This window comes from Brachycentrus maculatus, unplaced genomic scaffold, assembly GCF_059751285.1.
Source record: "Brachycentrus maculatus isolate JH-2025_06_01 unplaced genomic scaffold, ASM5975128v1 h1tg000315l, whole genome shotgun sequence".
In the NCBI taxonomy this organism is placed as follows: domain Eukaryota; kingdom Metazoa; phylum Arthropoda; class Insecta; order Trichoptera; family Brachycentridae; genus Brachycentrus; species Brachycentrus maculatus.
Window position 1 is genome coordinate 811,698 of NW_028281064.1, and position 14,747 is coordinate 826,444.

The 14,747-nt window shown below is 29.1% G+C and overlaps 1 protein-coding gene and 1 long non-coding RNA gene across 2 annotated transcripts in view; one reads left to right on the top strand and one right to left on the bottom strand.

Annotated features, from left to right (window-relative positions):
- Window positions 1–14,747, top strand: part of LOC148304460 (uncharacterized) — a 364,266-nt gene that overhangs the window by 178,537 nt on the left and 170,982 nt on the right. The window contains exon 2 of the long non-coding RNA XR_015838341.1: window positions 3,990–4,018. This is a non-coding gene — a long non-coding RNA (uncharacterized LOC148304460). The remainder of the gene's footprint in view (window positions 1–3,989; window positions 4,019–14,747) is intronic.
- ths (thisbe) overlaps window positions 1–14,747 on the bottom strand; it is a 150,820-nt gene that overhangs the window by 103,195 nt on the left and 32,878 nt on the right. The gene's annotated exons all lie outside the window — the stretch shown is intronic.

Consider the following 14,747-nt stretch of genomic DNA (forward strand, 5'->3'; position numbering starts at 1 on the left):
ATTATTTACAACATTTTGAGTGTGTCCAAATACTTGTTCACAAAATCTGGATTATCTCCAATTACAGGAGTTATTTTCATATTATTTTTTGACATCTCATCAAAGATGAAGAAGAATATGGAAGTGTGGGCATTTCCCGTCAATGCCCAGACTTCCATATTCTTCTTCATCTTTGATGAGATGTCAAAAAATAATATGAAAATATTATTTAATATTTGGGGACTCTACAATACCTTATTATTGAGAGCTCCGATTCTTATTCCAGAATTGTTCTTACTATAAATGGCGTACTGTTTGCTCAGATCTATTAAAATCCCTGTGGTCATATACTAAGAATTAAAATCTAGCTCCTATTAGCATACATATAAGTATTTATATTCATGCGTTTGCCGTAATAAATGCCTCATAAATGTGCAACATACTCTTACATGTTTATTACGCGATGCGTGCAAATATTAAATTTTAGCGGCCTTCTCCTAATTGACGGACATTTTGTTCGAATATACAAGTAACGTATTAATTTTTGTACGGTAGTGGTCGAAAGTCCTTTCCATTAAACGACAAGTATCGTAAAAACAGTCGGCGACTTTTGAACCGCAGAGATCATTATCGTTAAAAAATGAAATAAAGAAATGCTCGTGTTAAGGCAGTCAAATAAATAAAATTGTTGATACCAGGACCTTAAACATGGATAACTATTCAAATTTCTTTATGATATTAATATTATGACTATAAATGTTTAAAAGTTAATAAACTCTGCTTTGGGATTTTAAAATTTACCTAAAGGTATTGAGTTCTGAATAAAATCAAAAACAGCTATCTCCTTTGAATATAAGTATAGTAATTTGTAAATGTAAGCAAATTTGAAAAATCGTTGTAACATATTTCACATATGTATGTTTAAAAATTGTTTAAGTACATATGTACATATGTAAAGCAAACGAAAATAAATAGTTATTATAACGAAAATAAATAGTTATTATTAAATATAAACTCAATATTTAAAAAACGCAGTAAACATTTTTAATTTCAAAATTGCATTCTTGTAGCAATTGTATATACCCTGAACTCCCTTAAACGTTTAAACGTTTTTAATTTTTTTTAAATAACACTGCTAAACAATAAAACATTAATTTCATAATGCGTAACAGTATTTAGGATGCAAAGGATGTACGAAATTCCTAACAGTACTTAGGAATTACCTACATCCTCTGCATTTACTTACTTCTTAGTACTACATATGCACTGAGAGTTATGCAGAAAGGACTAGGTGAATTTAAAAACCTTTGATTAGCTTAAAGTATTTAAGAAAAACTAGAATTGTTTTTTTTTTAACAAGGAAATCGTGATATTTGTTTAATTTTTTTTTTACACTATATCGCGTGGAAAATATTTACCGTGTAAATGGAGAGCTCGGCGTTTGTAAAATAAAAAAATCGAAATAAAATCTAATCTCAATTTGTCAGACTAATATTTTTTTTTTTAAATAAAAAAAAAACATGTATTAAAGCAAAGTTATTTTACACTATCGGACGAAAATAATAATTTTAAGATATTCTCTTACTTAATATGGAGATTATCATCATTGGTTCTATGCACTTACAATATAATGTAGTTGCACTTATTTTATAACTACTGGTCTCGAGCCTCACCATTCAATTTCATTATATAAATCGAATAATTACAAAAGCATAAATTATATTTTTGTTAATTTTCGATTACTGCAATTCTCGGAGCAATCCAAATAAAAATATTAATTTCGTCATTAACGAAAATTTATGCATAAGGCTTTACTTTTATCTCGAAAACTGATGCAAAAAGATTATTGTAAAATTGCCGAATATTTAATGCAGGGATCATTATTACTTGTTTGAACAAAATACTCGTTTTATTCAAATGCTTCATTTTTCTGACATGTATCAATTTATCTGATTGTATCTGCTAACTGATACACACTGGCATTATATGAAATATGATATTTATACAAGGAAAATAAACAGTAGTGGATTGGCACAATACGACATTTTTTGTGTTGTATTTATGTAGTTGAAATTAAGTCTTACGAATGGAATTTATAGTAAAAATTCGTTTCAAAGTAATGCTAGACAGTTTTTTGCATGTTATTTTTTTACCGTAGACTATATTGTAAATATTATGACTGAGATTTAGTCTTAGGTGTATATATATATATATATATATATATATATATATATATATATATATATATATATATATATATATATATATATATATATATATATATATATATATATATATATATATATATATATATATATATATATATATATATATATATATATATATATATATATATATATATATATATATATATATATATATATATATATATATATATATATATATATATATATATATATATATATATATATATATATATATATATATATATATATATATATATATATATATATATATATATATATATATATATATGTATATATATATATATATGTATATATATATAAATATATACTGATTTAAGTAGGTTAATATTCATTCATACTACCCTTATTGGAATTGTTTGTTTAAGAGATATAACAATAAGTAATTATTGCATCAAATATGTGTTTGAAAAGAAATGACGTTTTGCGCCATCAAATACAAGAATTTCTCAAAATAAACGTGGAAGATGAAATATTATCATTTTACAGGTGATATGTGCATAATTTGTACGATATCGTTAATAAATTGCAACATTTCGTTCTTTGGAAAGTTTCCCATTCGGAATTGCTATTAAAAAGGTATTAGCAGCACCCTGGGTGGCTGACAACTAACAAATGGAGCTTTTAATGAAGAAACATACTCCGCGATTACGGTATCATTATTAAAAGCATTTATAATTTTATTATTTCAGTGGGTTGAGCGCGCAGATAGAACCTTGTGACTCTCTGGACGAACACGTTCATAAATCATGATTTCAATTTTGCAATTTTGATCGTTCACCCCTTCACCAGAATGATAACATTTTCCTAAAACGAAATACTTAATTAATTTCATTAATTAAATTTGATATTATTATTTATTTGATATCTCAATTAAGATGTAGAAGAATATGGAAATATGTGCATTTAAGGGGCTTACGACCGTCATAGGCTGCTTTAAAAGATCACTTTACACACGTGTACCAATTCTACCCATGATTGACAACCACACTAATAAAATCCTTGGACGTTCTATATACATAATGGTCCAATTTTGAAACATTGTGTTTGAATCACTAGAACTTCGTGAGATGAAAGAAGGATTTTTTCTTCTTCATCTTTGTTGAGATGTCAAAAAATAATATGAAAAATAACTCCTATAATTGGAGATAATTTAGATTTGTGAACAAGTATTTCGATACACTCAAAATGTTGTAAATAAATGAATTGATAAAATTTGTTAAAAAAAGCATACTTTTTCATGTTGTGTCGACCAGAATCATGACGTGGATAGATATTTGAAACAAGAGTGTAATATTTTTTTTTCACATGACGTACTGAATACACATTATTAATAAGGATGTTCAGGAGTCGGAATAATTGGCGTGTGTGTAAGAGGATGAATAAATGTGGAGGAGGCGAAAAATGTTTGCATATAGATATTGGTGTGGCTTTTTATATTCTCTGCCTACCACTACGGAGAAGCGGCGTGGTGGTTAGTTAGTTACTTAGTTAGTTTTGGGTGATTAGAAATAATAAAATGAGATCGAATGTTAATTTCTTTATTTTTGTTATTCGAAAACATGGATACTGAATTTTAGAACTTTATCATTATGTTTTTCATCGTTAGCAAAAAGTTTTTTTAATGTTTTACTTGGTTGATATTACTAATTATTAGCATAATACTCAGTAGAAGGGTTTGTTTGTCTTTCATATTTTGATAATAATATTTATTTAAAAATGTGTTTTTTTTATAAAATGATCAATATATGGTTATTAAACAAATCTAAATTGATCTAATTTCAGGGTCAGAAGACAGGGTGGAATTTAATGGGGTGAGTGAGTATTAAATTAAATATTACATATACAATAAATGTTTATATAAATATCAATATTATTTTTGACATTTCATCAAAGATAAAGAAGAATATGGAAGTCTGGGCATTTACGGGGCTGACGACCGTCATAGGCTAATTTAAGTGATCACTTTACACACGTGAAACATTAACTAATTCTACCCATTATTGACAACCACATCACTCAAATTCTTGGAAGTTCTATATATATATGAACCAATTTAGAAACCTTGTTCTTGAATCACTAGAACTTCACTAGAGACATCTATTGGTGAGATGGAAAGAAGCTTTTTACTAAGCAGAAACTCTTATATTAGTATGTGAGGTCCAAACCCTGGATTATAATCACACACATGAGAAACGCCAGAAAATACCATTTTCATTTTTATTATTAAGCTTATAATTTGACCAGATAATTTATTCACAACATTTTGAGTGTGTCCAAATACTTGTTCACAAAATCTGGTAGATTACCAGATTTTGTGAACAAGTATTTGGACACACTCAAAATGTTGTAAATAAATATCAATATTTCATAAATGGAAAAAAGTATAATCGTAATGTATTTTACCATTTTACATAAAGATGAATGGTTTAAATGTGAACAATTTAAAAAATATTAAGGTACAAAATTAAATTTGAATATGTTGACTTTTTCTCGACAGCTTTAGAAACTCTGACGAGTTAATATTTAATATTTAGGGACAATTTTATTACACAATACTATTAATTCTCTCATCACATAAATATCACTCATTATTCTCTCATATCGCTGAACAATTTTATTACCACGATTTTATATCCTTTATGGCAGGCATGTCAAACTCGCGGCCCGCGAGTATTTTTTTTTGTGGCCCGCGGATATATTTTTCATTTATTTTATTTATTTATTGAAATCATTTTTTTGTACTGGAACATATGATATTCTTTTACAAAATCATAAAGTAAAATCTACTGTACCTCATGTGACTATTTTTGATAATAAATTATTCACTTAATGCAAGATAACAATGAAAATGAGTTTTTTTAGTTTTTTGATGCGGCCCGCCAGGATACACAAAATACCTTATGCGGCCCTTGGTGCCTTTTGAGTTTGACACCTCTGCTTTATAGCATAAATGATTTGTTTGTTTTTAAGGTTTTATGTGCCGATAAAGAAAATGTAGATATTTCACGTAATTAAGTTGTATCCCTGCTCACGCAATATGATATTTAATGTTTCACGCTTTTAAATGTTCTCACATAAATTTATTAATACATATTGCAATCATTCGGCATGAACACTATTAAAACGTGGATTTTTTCAATTATAATTGCCGATAAATTTACCATGTAGGCAAGGAATTTTTAATAACAAAATTTTGTAGCCCAGACTGACGTCATCTAAAAACAAATAAACAGTCGTCTATGTTCGTTTTTTCAAAATCTTAGTTCTTATTATGTTTTTACCGAGTGCTTCGGAATTTGACGCAACGTTTTATATATACATACGCAACGTTATATATGTATATATATATATATATATATATATATATATATATATATATATATATATATATATATATATATATATATGTATATATATGTATTTATATATATATATATATATATATATATATATATATATATATATATATATATATATATATATATAAATATATATATATATATATATATATATATATATATAAATATATATATATATATATATATATATATATATATATATATATATATATATATATATATATATATATATATATATATATATATATATATATATATATATATATATATATATATATATATATATATATATATATATATATATATATATATATATATATATATATATATATATATATATATATATATATATATATATATATATATATATATATATATATATATATATATATATATATATATATATATATATATATATATATATATATATATATATATATATATATATATATATATATATATATATATGTATTTATATATATATATATATATATATATATATATTTATATATATATATATATATATATATATATATATATATATATATATATATATATATAAATATATATATATATATATATATATAAATATATATATATATATGTACTTTTTTGTAATTTTCAAGTTTAAATGAATTTTTTGGTCAAACTAATTATTTATAATTATTTTTTCTTATGTATTTTTCTTGCTGCTATCTTAATTTTAATTTTGAAGATGTATCAATACTGTGAAATTGTATTTTCACCAGATCGTAAAAGAAATTAAATTCCCTTTTTGCTTGGTTCGCTTCTAATTGTAAAAGAGGATTGTGTTGTCATTCCCAGTTTTCCCAGTATTAATTTTAGTTGAAAAATCTCCTGCATATATTTATAAAATAAAGGATAACTTTATTATGATTTTATGCATAGACACCGTCTTTATTGGTCAGAGATTTTTGCAAGCAACATTGTAGGTATAACTTTATCTTATTCCTTTTAATTACATTCAATTAAAACATGTTAATATCTCGACTGGCTTACCTTGTAAATTATGTAATAGAACAAAACATCGCAATTTCATTTTATGTACCAACAGAGATTAAAAATACCATTTAAGAAAGGACCATCTTTAGAAATCCATTTTAGGGATTATTCGTAAAAAATCGTATAACTTTGGGAATTTTTACTGCAAATGGGTATAATATCATACAATTTGAGTATAAAACGGAACAACTGTAGTTTCTTTTGAGTTCAATGGGGATTTTAAATATATAAACACATGATACTAGTTTTAAGATTATAGTTTCGTTTCCAAACTTAGTCATTTATTTGTATTTTTAATAAAGTGTACTTAGTATCGATGTTATTAGCATTTATGTATATATACATACTTCACATAGATCTGTAGATAGTGCAATAATGTAGTTCGTTGCAGACTAACGAATTGCAGCCAGACGACGTCATTTGCAATTACGACTGCAAGAGGTAGGTCAATATTGACAGTGATATTAAATAAGATAACCATTACTTACCTTGCCTAAGATAATTTAAAAAAATAGAGATTATTCTTGCGGTTCCTTAAATTTTCCAATTGACTTAGTAAAAAAAAAAAAAAAAACTGTTTGCGCATTCAGTTACAGTGGAACCTCCCATAACGAGCACGTCTAATTACGAGTAATTCGCATAACGAGCAAAAAAATGTGAAAAAGTTGCTCCATTGAGTTACAGAGAAAGAGCAAGTCCCCTTTTCATGACATTCACTTGTGGGCCTGTACCTTCGCACCAGTCAAAACAAAAAAAAATGTTTCGCTTAACGAGTAAGATTCTGGAACGAATCATGCTCGTTATGAGAGGTTCCACTGTAATTCATTGCGATAGTTACGTATAATATATAATCCATACTGCACAAGTGAAGTAATTTACAAAAAAAAAACGATGTTTTCTTATTGTATTGTAAACAAGATCACCTTGCATCTTATTTTTACTCGAATTTCGATACTAAAAAAATATGAAAACATTTGTTTACGTAAGAATTTGCATCGTAAAAACATGTTTTTCAGGGAAATTTTACTATTTAATTATTGCGATATTACATTTAAAAATAAATTCGTCATCACTGTGAATGGAGATGATTTTTTTTACATCGCGATGTCGAAGGTATGCTTAAAATTATTGATATGCGTCGTTTTATAATTTATTCAATCCTTTGTTGGGTTAAAATTATTTATGAATCATAGATTATAATATTCACAATGAATGAAAAAAGTAACGTATACAATCAACCAACTCATTGAATTAGTGAATGTAAATCAGTTTGTACTATGGCTTACAAAAAACAGGTTTACCGGTTTTCAATTTTTAAAAGATTTATTTATTTATTAAATATCACGTTGCTTCCCCGGAAGGGTAGAAAGAATAGAAAGCCACACTACTTTATATTTGCATACATTCTTTGCCACACATTCAGACGAATGCGTGGCAAAAAGATGTTTGATAGATGTTCGAATGATGAAATAAGGAAAGAATGCAAGGCTAAGGTAAGCATTATCGATTAAATTAAGAAAGGTGTGTTGAGATGGTTTGGACACGTGGAACGTATGAGTGAGGAAAAAACGGTAAATCAAATTTATAAGGCGAATGTAGTTGGAAAAAGAAGCAGAGGAAGACCGAGGAAAACTTGGCACAATCAGGTATGTCAAATAATTTAATGCGGCCGGGTCAGGAGCCGTAATAATCGTCGGGTATGTATGAGGAGATGCATGAATGTAGAAAAGGCGAAGAATGTTTGCAGACAGAGTGGTGTGGCGTTCGATTCTCTCTGCCTACCCCTGCGGGGAAGCGGCGTGATGGTTAGTTGGTTAGTTAGTTCTTCGCCTTTTCCACGTTGATGCATACCCGCCGACTATTCCGACTCTTGACGTGACCACTTTCAAGCATTTGAAATACTTGAAAATGCCAAGTTTTTCTCGGTTTCTCTCTGCTTCTATTACCGACCACATGCGCTTCATAATTTTTTGTTACTATCCTTTCATTACCCATTCGATACATATGCCTTCAACATCTCAACACACTTCTCTTAATTTCATCTTATGGCCCCATAATACTGTCCCCAGTATTCGATAAATATTTGTATATGTTTTTTTCTTCTTCGAAATAAATGTATGGTTTTGAAAAAAAAGATATATTGAAAGTTAAAGAATTAAATAAAAATTCAATACGCATTCTAAAAAATTAAAAAATTCCAATTTGTGTGCTAAAAAGAATTGGGTGTGACCTGTCGTTCGGCTCTATGCTTTGCCGAAAGCTTACAGAATTTTATTATTCCGAGTATGGTCTTAACTATAGTAATATGTTATTTATCGTATTAATAAGGAAATTAGAACTTTTAAAATACTAAATTTCACATTTTTTTAAACAGTTTTTTTTTTTAAAAAACAACATCACCTCTACATCTCACAATAGATGTCTCTATTGAAGTTCCAGTGATTCAAGAACAAGGTTTCTAAATTGTTTTATATAAACAGAACTTCCAAGAATTTGAGCAGTGTGGTTGTCAATAATGGGTAGAATTGGTGAATGTTACAATGAATGTGTAAAGTGATCACTTAAACCAGCCTATGACGGTCGTCAGCACCCTAAATGCCCAGACTTCCATATTCTTCTTCATCTTTGATGAGATGTCAAAAATAATATAAAACAACATTATAAATCTAATAACTTTCGCTTCTCTTAGAAATTCATGGATTTATTTTGTGTTTTGTTGTTGTTTAAAAATAAATATATCCTTAACCGGTTTAAAAAAAGCGGTTTACGATTTTTTCCATAATACCGTTTAATATGTTTTGGTTTAATCCGGTTTGTAAGCCCAACCCGATATCCATAGTCAATTAAACTCTCGAGACAAATTGTAGTCTGGCAAATGTAATAAACATATGTACGTACAATTAATTAACATAAACAATTCTTTATTTTAATTTATTATTACTATTCCACCTCTTTATTATTACGCAAGCATCTAACAACTTTACATATCCATAGTCAATTAAACTCTCGAGACAAATTGTAGTCTGGCAAATGTAATAAACATATGTACGTACAATTAATTAACATAAACAATTCTTTATTTTAATTTATTATTACTATTCCACCTCTTTATTATTACGCAAGCATCTAACAACTTTACATATCCATAGTCAATTAAACTCTCGAGACAAATTGTAGTCTGGCAAATGTAATAAACATATGTACGTACAATTAATTAACATAAACAATTCTTTATTTTAATTTATTATTACAATTCCACCTCTTTATTATTACGCAAGCATCTAACAACTTTACATATCCATAGTCAATTAAACTCTCGAGACAAATTGTAGTCTGGCAAATGTAATAAACATATGTACGTACAATTAATTAACATAAACAATTCTTTATTTTAATTTATTATTACAATTCCACCTCTTTATTATTACGCAAGCATCTAACAACTTTACATATCCATAGTCAATTAAACTCTCGAGACAAATTGTAGTCTGGCAAATGTAATAAACATATGTACGTACAATTAATTAACATAAACAATTCTTTATTTTAATTTATTATTACAATTCCACCTCTTTATTATTACGCAAGCATCTAACAACTTTACATATCCATAGTCAATTAAACTCTCGAGACAAATTGTAGTCTGGCAAATGTAATAAACATATGTACGTACAATTAATTAACATAAACAATTCTTTATTTTAATTTATTATTACAATTCCACCTCTTTATTATTACGCAAGCATCTAACAACTTTACATATCCATAGTCAATTAAACTCTCGAGACAAATTGTAGTCTGGCAAATGTAATAAACATATGTACGTACAATTAATTAACGTAAACAATTCTTTATATTAATTTATTATTACTATTCCACCTCTTTATTATTACACAAGCATCTAACAACTTTACAGCTTGTTGTACACTTCGTTCGGGTGGTCATATTGGTTTAATTGCCATGAAATGGTGTCTTGAAATCAAAGCGATACTCCGCCACTGTCGGCAAAATGCTTGTCTGGTAATTAATTGATTTGAGTGAAATCGAAACCAATACCTTTTTATAATCTGTATTAAGTACAATAACAACATAGGCTGGTTTAAGTGGTCACTTTATACACGTGTAATATTCACCATTATAACCTTGATTGACAATTACGCTACTTGATAAATGTCAACCGTAGATTCTGCCGTGAACTAGCATATGAAGGATGTGAGAATTATGTGAAATAACATCGCTCACTACTTTCAAGAACGTCATAAATAAAAAATCGTCAATTTTCAATTGTGCATGTTTTCGGAATGCCCAGAAAATGTACTATATCCCAGCAGAAGTAGCATATTTTTAACTTAATATTTACCCACTACAGGGCAGAAAATGTTTTTTTTGCATTTTGAAGAAAAGGTATTGTTTAATTATTTTTTTTAAATATTCTAAATATTTTTCAAATGGCGAAAAAACATTCAGGTTTTACTTAAAAAGATCTGTTGCACAGTAAAAAGTTCAATAAGTGTCTTGATATTTATTTTTAATTCATTGTACTATATTTTTAAACTTTAAAAACGATCTTCTGAAAAATCAAGTTTTTTGATATATGACGTTGTTGAAAGGAGTGAGCGATATGTATGAGTTCCAAATTTTTGAACAGTGTGGTTGTCAAATATGGGTGTGAGTAAGTAATCACCAAACCAGCCTTTAAAAGGTCGTAAGCCCTGGAAATACCCTGACTTACATATTCTTTTTCATCTATGTTGAGATGTCAAAATATCCATGACGATTGCAAATCTTCAGCGAGTGGTACAATAGGAAGAAAATAAAAAAGGTCTCGATATTCCATGTATATATTCACAACATTTGTGTCCAAATACTTGTTCACAAATCTGCGTTTTCTTAGCTTAGGAGTTATTTTGTTAATTTTAATTTTAATTCAAACATGGATGAAAGTTTTCTTAATCCAACAAAGATGGCTGTTGTGAACTCATATGTACTATCATGAGATTGAGATTGATATCTAGGAGCTGATTTATATCTAGGAGTTCCGAAAATTTAAGTAGTGTGCTTGTCAATCATGGGTAGAATGGTGAATGTTACACGTGTGTAAAGTGATCACTTAATCAGAATATGACAGGGTATAAGCTCTGTACCCAGACTAGCATATTCTTATTCATTTATGTATGTTGAGGGGCCATATTTATATATTTTAACGAAATATAAACGAAGCCTTTCAAAGGGTTACAAATTTTAGCAAAGATTAGTTTACCTTGTTATGCGAGTTGTCGTCAAATAGAAACTTAACCCGAAGATGTACGTTTAGAAATCACTATTTTACCGTTGTTTACTAACGTCGTCAAGTTTACCGCATCGCCCTCTGGGTTATTAGTGATAGAGAAGGCACTGGTTGATGAGCGCCTTCGGTAATTGCATAATGACCGCCATTTTAGCCTCGGTCACGTGATCCCAACAGCATCAAGCATGGCGCCATTGGCAGTCTTCTTCCACGTGACATTTTATTGCATTTCGCCACGTGAATACTTAGCAGGTGGACTAAACTATCACTCGCCGGAGAGCCGAGAGAGGCGTTGCCGGCTCACTCTCATCGGCCAATGGCGGATATTTAATGCGGCCGACTGACAAGGAGAAATTATATAAAGTGTGTCTTGCCCGCCATCTTGGAGAAAACAATTGAGCAATTGGCGCGAAAGCGCCGCCCGCCGATCAGATCCGCAATTACTGCGCACATAACGTTACTGAACGCGACTACAAGGGGCTGATGCGATTGGCGTTGGCCAATATCCATGACGTTGTATACAATTGTGGAGGTCCTCACCAAAACGTTACATTTCTATTATAAATGATTTTAAGTATTCAGGAATTCTAGCTTGTAAAATTGTTACGTTTTGGTGGAATTTAATGATTTGATATTGGTTTAACACAGGATTGGTCACGTTTTGCCGTAACTTTAATAACAATTTTGATATAATTCAGTAAATAGAACAGATTTGCATTTAAACGATTTTTCTATGCAATTTTGGAAATCTAACTTTTTGGTGATGATCTCTACGTCATTCATAGCAAGTCATTCATATTGCACTTTGTTGTTGAAACAATTTAAATGGTATATAGCAGCTATGGCTACGAATGATGGACGATGTATAACACCTACTCCAGGCAACTAGAAACTGCTGAAATGCGAATACTTACATAGATGGTCAGATGGTGTAACCCTTAGATATAAAATAAACAGTTCACGCATTCGTGGAAGCCTAGGTGTAACTGCTATCAATAGTAAGGTAGAAGATAGGCAATTGAGATGGTATGGGCACATAGGACGTAGAGAATCTGAACATATTGTAAACCAGGCGATCGCCATGAATCTTCCTCGAAAGACATCTAGAGGAAGACTAAAAAAATCGTGGATGCTACAGAAGATAACATTATTTGAAGGCATGACCTAGGTGACGTTGTATATGATAGAAGGACCTACAACCTAACCTAACCTAACCCCAATAGTCTACAAAGACGATAAGTTGGGATGCAGCAAGGAAGAAGAAGGTTTATAACAATCAAATCTATCTATATAAGTTATAACATTCGTTTGTTCAAAGCCTTAAGTCTCCTAAAGTAATTCACCGATTGCATTGAAATTTTGACACAACATTGACACAATCAAATAAAAGAGTCACTGCTAAATAAAAGCTTTCTAATTCTAAAAATGTTCGTTGTGAATTCAATCACGTAGCGTCATGAGATGGATCATAATTGTTTTCTTTTTTTTCTTTTCCATTTAGATAGACCGAGGCACAGCAACGCGTGGTCGAGTACATCTGGTAGGTAATAATTTGTAAATTTTAATTCGTACAGAATTAGGAAGGTGAATTTCTCTTTATATAATTTCACATTTTCAACTAAACATTTAATATTCTACAAGTGTCAGTATTGTAATTACTGAATATGCAATTAACCGAGTCTACGTACTCGGGAGGGTTTTGTAATTAATTCGACCCGCGCTGGAATCGATGGGTGTTCCCTGGTATCAGGAGGAAGTGAACGTGGGTATGCGCATATCAGAACAACCACTTAGCCAACGGGAGTCGAACGGCTAATGGCTTCTTCAATAAGCAATTAGCAAGTACACTTTTCGCCTTGGCTTTGTGGCTAATATGTAGGCTCATTAATCGCGAGCAACTGGCGATTTTTCCGCATTAAAAAGAACTCGACACGCTCAAATCTTTGCAATATGTTCCCCCGTGAATTCTTTTTAAGGAGATGAATTTTTAAGTGGTGGTATTTACCAAGTAAAACATAAATTAAAATGGAAAAATAGTACCACAAAGTCTCTGCCAAATCTAATCGAAATTTAGTTTTTTTCACTATATGAGTATTATATTGTTTCAACAAGTTTCGGAAGCTACAGATGCTTCCATCAATAGGTGTAAATATTAACTCTTTAAGTATAAACTGTATAAGTATATAAAACATATTATGTTTTTCACCCTTAAGTTGTATAATATTCTAAAGAAATAATATTCTTTAAAGGAAAATTAATAATAAGCGTTTTACTTTTAAAAATTGTATTTTTAAAGCTTAAAAGGTTAAGGGTACTTATTTCTTTTTGATAACGACACTGAAAATCTATTTAATTAAGTTTTTATGAAGTATAAATTTCATATTATTTTTTGACATTACATCACAGATGAAGAAGAATATAATATAGTCTGGGCATTTACGGGGCTGACGACCATCTCACCAATAGATGTTTCTTGTGAAGTTCTAGTGATTCAACAATAATGTTTCAAAATTGGTCCACATATTATATATAGAACTTCCAAGAATTTGAGTAGTGTGGTTGTCAATCATGGGTAGAATTGGTGAATGTTACACGTGTGTAACGTAATAACTTAAACCAGCCTATGACGGTCGTCAGCCCCGTAAATGCCCAGACGTCCATATTCCTTTTCATCTTTGATGAAATGTCAAAAAATAATATGAAAATAACTCCTGTAATTGGAGATAATCCATATTTTGTGAATAAGTATTTATACACACTCAAAACTCTCTCGAATTTCACAAAATAAGCCTCGCATTATTTATAATATGTAGATATACCTTAACTTATGTTATAAATGAAAGATTAATGGCTCTTAAAAGCCTTCGTTGA